Below are 13,245 nucleotides of genomic sequence, written 5' to 3' on the forward strand. Positions count from 1 at the left end.
CTGCTCGGCTCTTCATGCCAAGATCCTTTCATGTCCCCCCAAGGGACTTCTTGTGACTCTCTCTTCCTCCAATAAAGCATCACAGTTGCAGACTTTTCCCTTTTACCAGGGGATGAAGCAGTTAGGCTCAGGGTAAGCAGTGGGAAAGCCTGGAACAAGCAGCTCCCTTAGTAGCAGAGAGCTTCCCACACCCAAGGCGCTCCCCAGATCTCAGCCAGTCGGTTTTGTTGTGGTTAATGCTGAGCTGCCTCTTCTTCTGTAGCTGTCCTGCACTCCAGCCCAAGCCCTGCAGCCATCCTTGGCATCTTCCCTTTGGTCCACAGGCTGATTTGCTGACATGTGAACAAGTCCTTTTAAAGAACAGACACCCCCCATTTCAAAGAGCAGAGTCCCTCGGGCAGCTGGGGAAAGCTGGCAAAGGACACAGGCTGAATTTGGTTTTGCTTTACACTCCCTGTGGCTCCTTCTTCACACGAAGAAGCTGGTGGCATGAGATGGGGCTTGGGGAGCAGAAGTTGGTGCCTTTGCATGTCAGAAGCCGTTTCTGTTGGCAATCCTCACAAGCCCTGTCTCCGTTTCTGGATTTGCAATCCCCACAGTGCTATTTTTCTGCCTTTCCCAATACTTTCTCTTCTTCCCTCTTCAGTCTGCCAATGTGCCCAGCCTCTTAGCTGGCTCTCTTCAAAGAAGGGCATTATGTTATGCCATCATTTCTCCTGCTGTTCTTTTCTCCAGTATATTTCCATTATGGTTGGAAAGTAAGTCTGGCAGCTGTCACCTCTGCTCTTTGGTGACCTCTGCTTGGTTATCAAGCTGCTACTCATCATTGAATTGTCTTCACTTGCTCTATGTAAGTAAAAAGATGGCTAGATAGATAGATATAAGGGTGAAGGGGGGGGGGGGGCAATTTGGGGTGATTACTGGCCCAGGCTGAGTTGGTAGGGGTGGGAAATTGCATCCCAAAAAAGCTGCACCCAGTTACACCTTCCAAGATACCAACTTGCTCTGACAGTGAAAGGTTTCTCAGTAGCAGAGCTCAGCCTATCAGCTGCTTGGCTTTAGTGTGCAGTTAAAGGAAAATTCTCGAGGTGCAGTTAAAGCAAAACATGCAGATTGATGTTGCAGCTTCTAAGAGTCAAAAAAGAGTGAACTTGGGCATATGTAACTTCAGAGACAATCCCAATCTTCCCCTCTTGCTGAGAAGATTCACATAGCAGCAGTGAATGGGGCTTTCTTCAATTGCCTTTATCCTGTGTATATTTAAGGTAACCCCCTTTTCCCCCCCCCAGAATTTCATTTAGCTACTCATACTACAAACACAAGGACAGATGGTCACCAGATCAAACTTAATCAGCATTCTGTATGCTGGATTTTGGGCTTAGAAAGTCATCTGGTTCTAGTAAAACATCGTCTGAAACCTGCCTGATGTTTAACTCAACCACAGAATTGTATTACTTTTCTAAGCCTTCCCATCCTCAGAAGGAGATTGAGAAGGGAACCATTGGGCATTTTTTAAAAGGGGTTGATTAGGAGTTTAATCATCAGAGATCAAAATGTGCTCTGTGGCTGCTCTCTCACTGCAGAACAGCATTTTTAACGTAGGGCTGCAGCCCAGGCTTACCCATTTCTTTCTTCCCTGATGTTCACCACAGGGCTAAATCCAGCCCAGGAGTAAGAGGATGCAGTTTTGTTTACATCCCCTCACACCAGGCTGAATTCAAGGTCTGGACCTTGGCAGCTCACCCTCAGTCAAGGCAATCGGAACTATTTTCCCATGGCTGCTTCTCATTCCTCTTCTCATCAGGCTCTTCCCTTTTCTGCCTCTCACTGCTGCTAACATTAGCCTGGCAGGGCTGAACTCCATGACAGTGCCTGCATCTTGAGGAGTAGGTGTTACACAGACACAGCAAGCAACCAGTTCCCCCAGGGCTAAAGACCACAAGGAAGGGCTTTCAGGCTTTATTCATCAGCCTTTTAGGCTTCTACACACCCAGGTATCCAGATGCATAACAAGCCATAGCAAAGCCTCCTTTTCCTTAAGTGATGACAAGGTTTCACCCTGTGTCTCTAAATCCTCTGTCCTTGAAGCTGGTGTGGACCTTTTCTCCCCCTTCCAAAGCACTCAGCTACTTTCTCCCTCACACCACAGTCTGTTAGAGCCGTGTATACCACTGCATGGAACTTTGCTGCCTGTATTTGCATAACTGTGGCATGGAGCTGACTGGCTAGAAACCAAAACCCACTCCAAATGGCACAGAGGCGACAGCCATCTGTGTCTTTTTCACATTTGGTTTCATTGTTTTAGGATCAAATCCAACTCTTGCAACCTACAGTAACTCTAGGGGTTTTTTTTTCCAAAGCTCAGAGCTTTCCATATATCACGGTCTGTGGCTTCACTGTGGAGCAGCAAACCTGGAAAAAAACCTTGTTGGACTGGATCAGAAGTATTTTAGTGCAGCAGGAGCTGCCAGTGGTGAAAACAGCACTCCCAGAGCATGAATGAATGGAGGGGTGTCTCATTCTGTGCACCTTAGACAATTTAAGCCTCACTCAGCATTGTGGTTGCACTGGGCACTCTGCTCTTGGGATGTATTTCCATTGCCAGACAATAGATACCGATGCTCTTTGTGAGATGCTCATGGATAGGCTTCTAGTGCTTGCTAAAGGTTATTCTGCTGATGTCTATTCAGAGCCCTCCTGTTTTGGCATTCATTAGCACAATGTACTGTTTTGCAATTTCCCAGCACAGACACATGCAGATTCCTGCTAGGAACTGGAAGTGGCATCTCCCACCACCCACTCCTCCACCCAAACCAGACAGCACTGATACAATCCCTGCCTCACATGACAGGGCTTGTGTTTTCCCACAGCCCCATGGCAGGAGGCAAAAGGGGCCTTGGAGGATGCAGGAGGGCTTTTTGCATTACAAAAGCAAGCCACTGCTTACAAGCCTGAGGCTGGGATCTTCCTGAAGGTCTCTCCCATGGGTCCCAAAAGTCCAGTGCCATTAGATGGGGGCAATCAGATGCTTCTGATTTGCTGTGTGGGCTGCTGTGTTTCTGATGTTCAGGTTGAGGATTGCTGGTTGTGGGAAGTTGATGCCTACGAGAGCTCAGACTCCAAAGGGACTGATGGGAGCTTGTGACCCACGTGCTGATTTGAAATCCTCATGTCACAGCACTGGGAGGAACTGGTGTGAACCATTCCCTTACGTGTTCCCCATTTCTCTGGTCCTGGACAAGGGGATACTTGCACTTTTCCTGTCTGTTTTATCCCTGTTAAGTGTCCAAAAAGCATTTGCTCCCAGCCCCAAGCTGCAGGGATAATTAAATGTTGTACCAGCCAAACTGCCAAAAGATGAAATCCTTCATAACATGCCTGACTGGAAAGGACACTGACAACAGGAGAGGCAAGGGCAGGAAGAAACAACTGCAGGGAGATTGTAAGAGAAGGTGGTTTTCCTTCCAAGGCCAACTCAAATCCAAGACTATGAGAACAAACCATTACTATCTGTAGGCTTGATGGCCTGAACTAAGTAACCTGATGCTGACTTATCTTCAGAAGAAGCAACACCCTTATAATTGGCACCTGGTTTTGTTAAGCAGATCCTGTAATTAGGAAAGTACCAGCTTATGTCATCCTCCTCCTGTTTAAGCATCTCACTGTTGGTAGGTTGCTCTGCTCTTCTTGGCTTCTCAGTTCCTTGCACTGGGCTGAGTGCTTTTCCCACTGCCTTTGGTGTGTCCTCAATGCAAAGGCTCTTTTTTGCTTCTTTCTTATTAGTGGTTGCATCTTGCCTCCTGTAAGGCCCCCTTGGCTCCTGAGCTCTGATGCTGAACCTGTTTCCTCTGCATTGATCTCTTACACAAGAGCAGGTTATATGGTGTGAAGTAGGTCCTTTCCCATGACTGGGACAGCATGCAGCACTGGTGGGAACAGTTCCAGCCCAGCAGCTGTAGCTCACTGGGGACAGCCCTCCTTGGAGCCTGCCTCCTGCATCCCCATCCCTGCAGCATCGAGGCTCCACTGCAACTCAGCCTTTCCCAGCACCATGGTCTCTGCAGGCCCTCCCCAGTGCAGCAACAGGCAGGCTCACATGCACCACTTCATTCTCCTTTTCACACCTCCAGCCTCTCTCCAGATAAGTTTACTTTTTTAACTCAGAAACCCATTTGCTGCCAGTGGGATGCCAACAGCTCCCAGTGCCAAGAAGATGCAGTGCTCCTTCTGCTTGCTCTGTTTTCCTGTGAACTTTATCAGTTTTTTGCTTGTTTCTCTGTGACCTTTGGAGCCCATTCAAAGTCATCTGCCTTTTGCTTTGATTTAATCTCAGCCCAGTGCACGCTGCCAGCTGATCTGTTGCCTGTTTTTACACATCGCCAGCAAATCACCACCTCTTCATATTGTTTAGACAGTCATCAAATCTAGGCTTGCCAACTTTTTGTTAATGGGCTAGGAGGGATTGTTACATCTAGCTGATGTGACCAGAAAGGGACCAGAAAGCTGCTTCATTCCAGCTAACAAATCTTTAAAGCCTAACATGGGACTTTTATGGCCAGAGCAGGGTCTGGCCGATGCTGTGGACCCAAGGTCTGCCTGAATATCTGCTGTAGCTCATCTTTCTGCTGATTAGCAGGGCACTTCAGCTACCACAGGCACTGGCACCACTGTGTTGGAAACATATTCCTCAAGCTGTTGTGCCAAAGGTTTGGCTCGTCTGGTGCTGGGATGGAAACAGTTTGTATTGTAGAGCCGGGTGGGACCTCCTGGGTCTTCTCCTACAGCTGGTCCTAGTTAGAGGCAGCCTGGGATCAAGGAGAGGTGAAGGAGCCTGGTGCCTTCCAGCTCTGATTATTCCTGCAGTGTTAGCAAGAACTGGGGTAGATGTGGCAGCCTCTGGTGAGATGCAGAGTCCACAGGCCACGTTCAGGCTCAGCTCCAGCACCATGCAACCCACAAAGTGCTGCTTCCATGCCTGGAAGGTTCCATGTTTCTCATGTATTCTCAGGAGGGCTATGCTGAGATCCATTTGTGGTGACAGGCAGTACTTTCTCCATGACTTCTGTATGTTTTTCTGCACACTTGTCTGTGTTGCTTTTACAGCTCCAGTTATGGTGCTCAATGGCTTGTTCAAGACCGAGATTTCCTTTGTAAGCCAGAAGGAAGATCCTTCTTTCCTTCCAATACAGAGGACAGTCAGAAGGGAAAGGACTAGCACAGCTGACCAAAACCCAGACTCATCTGGGCACCACTGGCATCTCTCACTGCATCATTCCAGACCTGAGGTATGTATTTATTTTGGGAAGCACAGACACAGTGTACATAGCTTTAAACTATTCTGACTTCATTTTCTCTGCATGAGTCCCCAAGTCCCTAAAGAAGATGATTTGAAGAGATATGTGCTTACTGATTAGATGTAACTGTGACAAGTTCACGTAGCACAGTGGGTGTAGAGTTTTCAGAGGGGGGCTGCACACGTCTTGGGCTCTCCACAGAGGTTTCACTTTTATTCTTTAGTTGTTTCCCTTCCCATAAATCACCATTAGGAAAACATGTGGATGTTCCACATGAGGTAGGGAAAGCCAACAGCAAGTTTTAAATGAAAAGGAACCCTTGATTAAAAAATGTGAGTGTAAACAAAACCAGCCTTTTCAAGAGCCCTTCTCCCCAGGGCCATACCCTGCAAACACTAACAAACAGGGCTGCCCTCAAAAGAAAAGTGAGAGCAGCACATTTATAGGTAGATGCTCAGGTGAGTGCAAAACCTTGTACAACCAGATCTTGCCCTGCAAGCACCTGTGCCCTTGCTTCACAGCACAGGCAAGTCCAAGCCTTGAAGGACATGGAGCAGTTTATAGGCTTTGCCCTTTGCAGGATGAGGACCTCATTTTGCTGTCCTGCACTCAGTGTGAAGATGGGCACAGTTGTGGGCCAGGTGTGGCACAGAGACTCCCTGAGAGAGGGATAAACTGCATGGGGTAACCAAGAGCCCAGGGTACCTCTCACTCTGCCACAGCACTGCTCACAACCTGCATGCTGGCAACAGAGGGGCTGTGGGCTCCAACCCTGGCTTGGTCTGTATGCCTCAGCACTCCCAGGGCTGCACAGCCAAATACTAGAGGGAATTTAGTGTTCTTCTAGGCCATCAGAGCAGCCAAACAGGCTGCAGAGGTCAGGGATTAGTGCCAGCCTGGCTTTGAAATGCTCTCTGAATCTCAAACACACCATGTCTGCATTTATGTCCCTGATCCAGATTGAAGCTCACTCGCTTGCACAAGCCTTGCAACAGAGAGCTCAGTTCCAGCCCAGTAGCTTAATGTTGGCCAAGGGTTTGCATTTTGCACTGAGATCTACCATCCCCCAGGATACCCAGGCAGCCCACACATCCTCCTGCCCCCCATGGAATCACCAGCTCCAAGGTGGCACCTGGTGATATCACAGCAAGGGGGTACAAAGCCCAGAGAGGACACTGCTGCCACGTCCCAGGGACCCTGGCAGAGCCAGCCTGAACAGTTTACAGCCTCTTGCAGGCACATCTCAAACTTCTCATGAAAGGCTTAAGAAAAAGGCACCACCAGAGCCCTTGCCAGGCCCATCTCTTGCTCTTCCAGTGCCCACGTGTGGCCAAGCCCTGAATCTTTTCCTCTTTTGCTTTGTTGCATCCAAGCACAGGGCAAACTCTTTGCAAAGAAAGCAAGTGTCCCCTGCTGGCTGCAAGCAAAAAATGCACGTGGTGGTACCCTGGGTAAGGACAGCACTGGAGCAGGGGGGATGTGTTCTGTGGAGTTGGGAACCTGACTTTTAAAGATGGATGATAAACCAACAGTGAAACAGGGCTGTAAGCTGGCTGCTTGCAACATGGACAAAGGAAGATCCTCTGTGCCTTTGGGCTGCAGGTGCAGAGCAGGGTTCTTCTCCCTCACAGCTCTGTTGCTGGAAGAGGAACCCAAATTGGTCCCCTGGTACAGTCCAGATAAGGACTGAGATAGTGGAGGCTGGAAGAGGGGGGTAAGATACACGAGAAGGGCAGGAGGTCACAGGTGGCCAAGGCACAGGAGCAGAGGAGGTTTTCACTGGCACAAAGCACATTTTGGGCAGTGCCTGCAGAAAGAACCTAAGAGCAGAGGCCAGAATTCAGCATGCATTTGTTCTCTGTGTTTCTGAAATAATCCCTCAGAGATCAACAGGGTTTCACATCTTTCCCCATCTGTTCTGAATCTGTTCCCTTGACAGATGCCAAACCACCATACCCTGTATGGAAAAACACAAAACAAAATACAAAGCCTTACATCTCCCCTGGGTTTATTCAGGAACGTTCCCTAGAGCCTCTGTTCATAGCCTGGGCATGTGTGGAGGCCCAGGGAAGAACCTGCACTGGGGATAGATCTGCTATCAGCACAGCAAGGCCCAGAGAAGTGGTGGCCAAGGCACAGAATGCATCTGATAGAGCAGCTTTGTGCTTATGCAAACCAAATGACTCAGGTTAGTGATTTTCTGCTGCTGGCACCCCTCTGCTGCCAAGAAGCCTCTGTGTCCTGTTGTTCCAGGCACTGCAGACTTGTACAGCCAGAGTCAGTCCCATCCAGGCAGGGGGTGGGCAGAGAGAAGGGAACTGCCTTGCTAAAGGTCACAGAGCAGATAGGTTCAGCACCCTGAACCCCCCAAAGTCTCTATTTAACTGGTCAGGCATCCTAGTGTTAACTTGGAGTTCATCCCTGCAAAATCTGTCAAAGATGTGAGCAACAGCATTTTAATGGGACCTATGAATAGTTTATTTAGGATTGAGACTCAGTGACTACAGCAGTGTCATTATCAGTGCCTGGATCAAGCCATCTCTGGTAATAAATAATACAAGATAACTTTCAACATCTAAAATTCTTCTGTCCTAAGCTCTTCCCATCCTCATCCCATCGATCAGAAGGTCTGAGTGTTTGCAACAGCTCATACCCTAAGTGGACTTCAACTTTCTTCTTTCCAGATACTGAAACTGGTTCTTTTCAGGACACTGACATGTAATTTACAGCTCTATCACCAGCTCCTTAATAGTTACCAGGTTCTCTGGAGTCCTTTGAAAGTGAACACAATAAAAAGATCCGAGCTGAGGCTGACCACAAGTCTCATGTCTGCAGGTTCCTACGTGCCTTTTTTGGTCTTTTGAGCAAGCTAATGGAAACCAACTCCATATTTCCAAGGCAAGATGATGAGGTTTTAGAGTTCTCCTGACTTGCAAGAACAGAGAATTGATAACACCTCTACAGCAGCCAAATGACAGTGCATCTCTACATCTCAACTTTACCATTAGCCTCAGGGAAGAGAGAGATTTCCTCTTTGCATATAATTTGCTTAATCAATTGGAAACACAATCCTGCCAGTCTGAAGAGAGGTTTGGAACAGTGACACACCTGTGCAATTTGTCCATTACCCCAAACACTGGCTATTTGTATAAGGTTTGGACAAGCAAAAAGGAAGGCTGGGAGAAGATGCAGCAGCTGTGATAGGAGAGGGGAAATGGCAGTGCCTTGGGCTGTTGCATACAGCATGCCCTGCTCAGCTCAGCCCCTGCTGCACACCAGCCCAAGCCTGTATTAATTTAATAAAGGAAAACACTCTGTGCCTCCCCAGTTTGGCAAAGGTAGAATTTGGGGTGAAGGAGATCTCTTTTGCTTACTCTGTGTGTTTTGCCAGTATCCCCCAGCTCCCTGAAATGTCAAGAGAAAGATCAACAGAGTGAAATGTAACCTCAGAAGAGAAACACAATGGTTTTTAAAACGTCCTCACAGCAGCAATCATCATAAAAATACAAACCTGAGCTTTGTAAAAACCTGGCAATAAAACCACAGACATCTTTACAACTCCCAGATCCACAGTGCTCCCCAGCAGCAAGCACAAACCCCCTCCAAGCTGCAAGGAGCAAAACTAAAACTGGGGAACAGGCCTAATTGTTTTACAGCTTGCAAAAGCAAAACCCAAAGATACCCAAGCCACACATGACACCAATTCTCAGGTTTTTCAGGCAACATAAAATCAAATCTCTTCATTGTTTTTCTCACCCAGAGACCATGGAGCAGCTGAGTTGTGCAGAGGTGGAATGCTACACTTACAGGCAAATACCTGGTTTAGGTTCATAAAGCAAGTTCAGATCTTTGTGCTGTTTTAAAGCCTTGTTCTTTGCAAGCCAGATTATAGGCACCTGTACTTCCCCTGGCTAACAGTAAGTGTCTTCTGTTCCATGGGCATAGAGATCATCTCTCTTAAAATGTGAGGCAGGCCCTCAGGCAATGTAGCTCAGCTTCCCAGTGTGCTCTGGCAGGTTACTGAATATTTCCATGCTTTGAATCTCTCATCAGCAAAAGGAATCTTGTCCAACAAGGTTTAAAGCTCTTCCCTTGGGTATTGCTTACTACTAGGTGTCAATGGAGGACTAGTGTGCAAGGTGATCAGACTCTCCCGAGTAAAGAGCAGGATATAAAGCACAGAGCACGGTTGGTACAGGACTTTCTGGACTCCCTGCAATCATTTAGCCTAGTACTTTCTTAAGTGCTCTGCTGTACTCTTAGGTGCAGCCAGGATTTTGAATTGCCTGTGTTGCTGGGGGGAGGCAGGCATCAGCTGGCTGAGGTGATGGGACCAACTCAGCTATTGACAACTGTGGTGCCTTGTCTTTTCCTCTGCCTGCCATGGAAATGAGCCCATGTGGTAGCAATGAGGGGAAAAAACCCAAAAGTTCAATGTAAGCCAGGTTTAAAAAGTCCAGAATAAACAGCCTCAGCCTAATACTGTACAAGCTGATAATTTAATGATTCTTTGGCCCAAGGGTACATCTCCCACCATGGATCTGCTTCTCCAAAGCTGCTTTATCCCTGACCTGAAAGGATACAATCACAGCTTGTGCCTAAGCCATATGTGAGGAGAGCTAATGCATGGTAATAGCTACAGCACATCTTGCAGGTCTGACAACATACAAGGTTCTCTAGCTCTATTTTGCTCCCTGAACATTGAGGTCACTGGCCTTTTTCCTGATGATCTCTGATAGAACAGAGTATGCAGAGCCTGGGCACATACATATAAGGCTGTCAGTGATTACTTATGTACCTAAGACTAGATATTTTTTTTGTAGAAGCCTTAAAAACCAAACAAAATGCAGGTGTCACATGTCCTCTTTTGCCTCAGAAAAAAATCCATCTGTTCTTATTTCTAGGCTGTTCCCAACTTGTCCTTTTTCCTTCGTGGACTGATGGCCTAAGTTGAAGAGCTTTTTGAAAGCTGTTCTGGGCCTTAATCACACCATTTCCAATTGAAATGAGGACCCTTCCTCTCCAGGTTCATGGGAAAGGCCCATGAAATAACTGAAAGGTGAGAACTGCTTTTGTCCTTGTTTGTACAATCACAGAATTCTGGCTACCAGACATCTCATCAATTAGTGCTGGAAAATAATGGATTTTCTAAGAGTCTGGCTGGTAAAGTGGAGATAAGGGAAATGAATAAGGGGATGATGCCATCTCCCATCCAGCAGTTGCAGCAATGTTTTATGTTCAGGGATTAGGTCAATTCACTTGCACATTTAATGGATGAGATAAGGGCAGCTTGCACTAAATTAGCTTTCTGGGCAATATATGATATCAAGGATACAAAACCCTTCTGTGTGCACTTCCAGAGCAAGGCCTGGCAGATCTGTCTGCTGGTGATGCTCTTGTACTGAAAACAAAAGCTGATGCTTCTGAGCATCCCACTACAAAGTGACAGCAAAGGCAATGCAGGCCAAGTGCCACCTCGGGGTTAGAGCTGACCACGCTCTGCTCAGCACCGTTCCATTAGCAGTAGGTCACGCTGCAGCAGAGTTGCAGGAAGGATCTCAGTGTTGTGCCCCCCATCCATGCACAGGGATGAGTGTGCAGCTCACAGCAGCCTGGCCCAACCTTCTGCTCCTGCATTTGGCATCTCCTGGATCCTGACCTGCTTCCTCCAGTTCTGCTCCTTAATACATGTCTGAGCCTCAGTTTCAGCACTTGTCATCAGATGTTCCTTGTTCTGCAGCAGTACATCCTCATGTACCAGGAACCCCACTGGCCTAAGTGTTGTGCAAACAAAGGAAAAACAAAAACTAAACCCAGTCTTTGCCTTAAGGAGCTGACAGCATCTCCCTTATTTCTCCCAGCTTCTGTAAATAAATCCTTGGTAATGTCACTGTGTTTCAGAGTATGATAAAAGGACCTGTTGCCACTCCCTGACACTGCCTTTTCCTGCTAGTCACCAGGCTTTCCCCTCCCTCTCCCATGCAGGGAGGAGTTTGTTAAAAGCTAGATCTCATCTGATGACTGCTAATTATCTTAGAGGCTGTTGGTAAGATGCAGCAAAGGGACCAAAGACAGCACTCAAGAGCAGCCCTGCTGTCACTGAGCAGAGCTGTGCCTTCAGTATTTTAACTGATGGTTCTCCAGTAGGATATCTAATAGCAAAGGCACTAAATAAGGATCAGCACAGAAGTCTCTCTACACACATACAGAGAAATGTACTTATGTACATTTGGTTCTGATGTTTAAAGTCTCTTTTGAAATGGGGAGAGATCACATCACCCTTCAGATTTTAATATTTGGGTTGAATTCCACCCTGGCTGTTGTTCCCCACTCTGCACCAAGCTCTGGGAAACCTTCTGCACAACAGCTTTCCCTTCTCCTAACCCCAGCACACAACTTGCACAACAGGCTGCCTGCTTGCAAAGAGCTCTCCAGCACAGACTGCTTCCTGATGGGGTGAATATGAAGCTAATCCCAGATTCTCATCTCAGCCACACTGATCTAATTAATAATACCTCTTATGGCTTTATAGGGTGGAGGGTGTCTAGATTTAGATCTGCATTACCAGAAACAAAGCCTGGCCAGTTGTGCATGTTGATATTACAGAGGCACAACAAAGACAAAGAGCATCCATGTGAAGTGACATGGGAGAGGTAACTAAACTTTTTAACTTGTAGCTCTGCAGCCTGCTGCTCTCTCCTGTCACTGTAACCTGTGCTCTTTAAATAAACACAAGCAAACAGAAGAAAACAAGGAGGGAGTTCCCTTAAAGCAAAGAGCCAGCAAGAGTGCCTCTAATGTCCTGGAAAATCACTGTCCCTGCTCCTGGTAGAGCACAGGGTGGAAGGTAAATTGTGAGACAGACACAGGAGAGGACCAGCCTTGCCCTAACCTCTTCCTGCACTCATATCTTGTTAAACAGTTAACACTGGCCCTTTAAAGTATGCATGGCCACCAAGTACACACCAACTCCCACTCATCCTCTTACCTTGTCCACTGAAAGGAGTCCAGAGCTGGTGCTGGCAGAGAGGTGCTGCTGCTGTGGATGCTGCTGGGAGTCCTCCTTCCTCCACACACGTTACAATCTGCCCAGGCTTTGCAGCCACTTGATTTACTTCAATATATAAACTTTGGAGATGCTTCATGCACGTGGCACGTTCCCAGTGCAGCGAAGGGCACATGGACGTGGAAGGGGATCAGAGCAATTCTTCAGCTGGTCCTGAGACAAAGCAGCCAAGCTGTGACTCTCCACTTAGCAAGAAGGTCCTGGCAATCCATACAGATGATTGCATCCTGGCAAATCCAAGCAAATCCACTTGTGCAAGGAGTTCCTTTGCTCTGCAGAGCCTGACCATATGGCTGAAGAATAAGCCATGAAGGGACAGAGATCTTTGAACCAAAGTCCAGGACCTGGAGATCCTCAGACCTGGGATCTGCTTGCTGGTTTTCTGCCTGGTCCTATCAAATCAAGTCAATAAATCTGAGTTTTATCTCAGTTTCTTCATGGATTTTCTGTCTGAGCCTGGGGCAGTTGCTTAGAGACAGTCCTTTGATAGGGTGCCTGCAGTTTTCACAGCAGGCTGTAGCTGCAGGAAGCACTGATAATTGCACCAGAGGTACAACCCACAGCCAACATCAGGCTTTAGGGACTGCTGCACATCCTATTACAGCTCTTTGAGATCCCTGATTCTAGTGGAGCATAAGCAATGTGAGATTTTCCAGTAAGATGCTCAGATCTCAGAGCCCCTCGTTAGCACTTTGATGGATTGGGGATTGGAATTTCTGGGGCAAAACCCATGGCCACCTCCAAAGTTCAGGAGTTGTGACTGGGGACAGAGGTTCTGTCTCCAGCACAACTCTGCAGAGTCGCTGAGCTACAATTAACTGTGTTACACAGCACTCTCCTCCGGATTTTTAACCAGCTTTGCAGGTGTTAATGACACACAATTAC

This window comes from Colius striatus, chromosome 17 (genome assembly GCF_028858725.1).
Source record: "Colius striatus isolate bColStr4 chromosome 17, bColStr4.1.hap1, whole genome shotgun sequence".
Taxonomy (NCBI): Eukaryota; Metazoa; Chordata; class Aves; order Coliiformes; family Coliidae; genus Colius; species Colius striatus.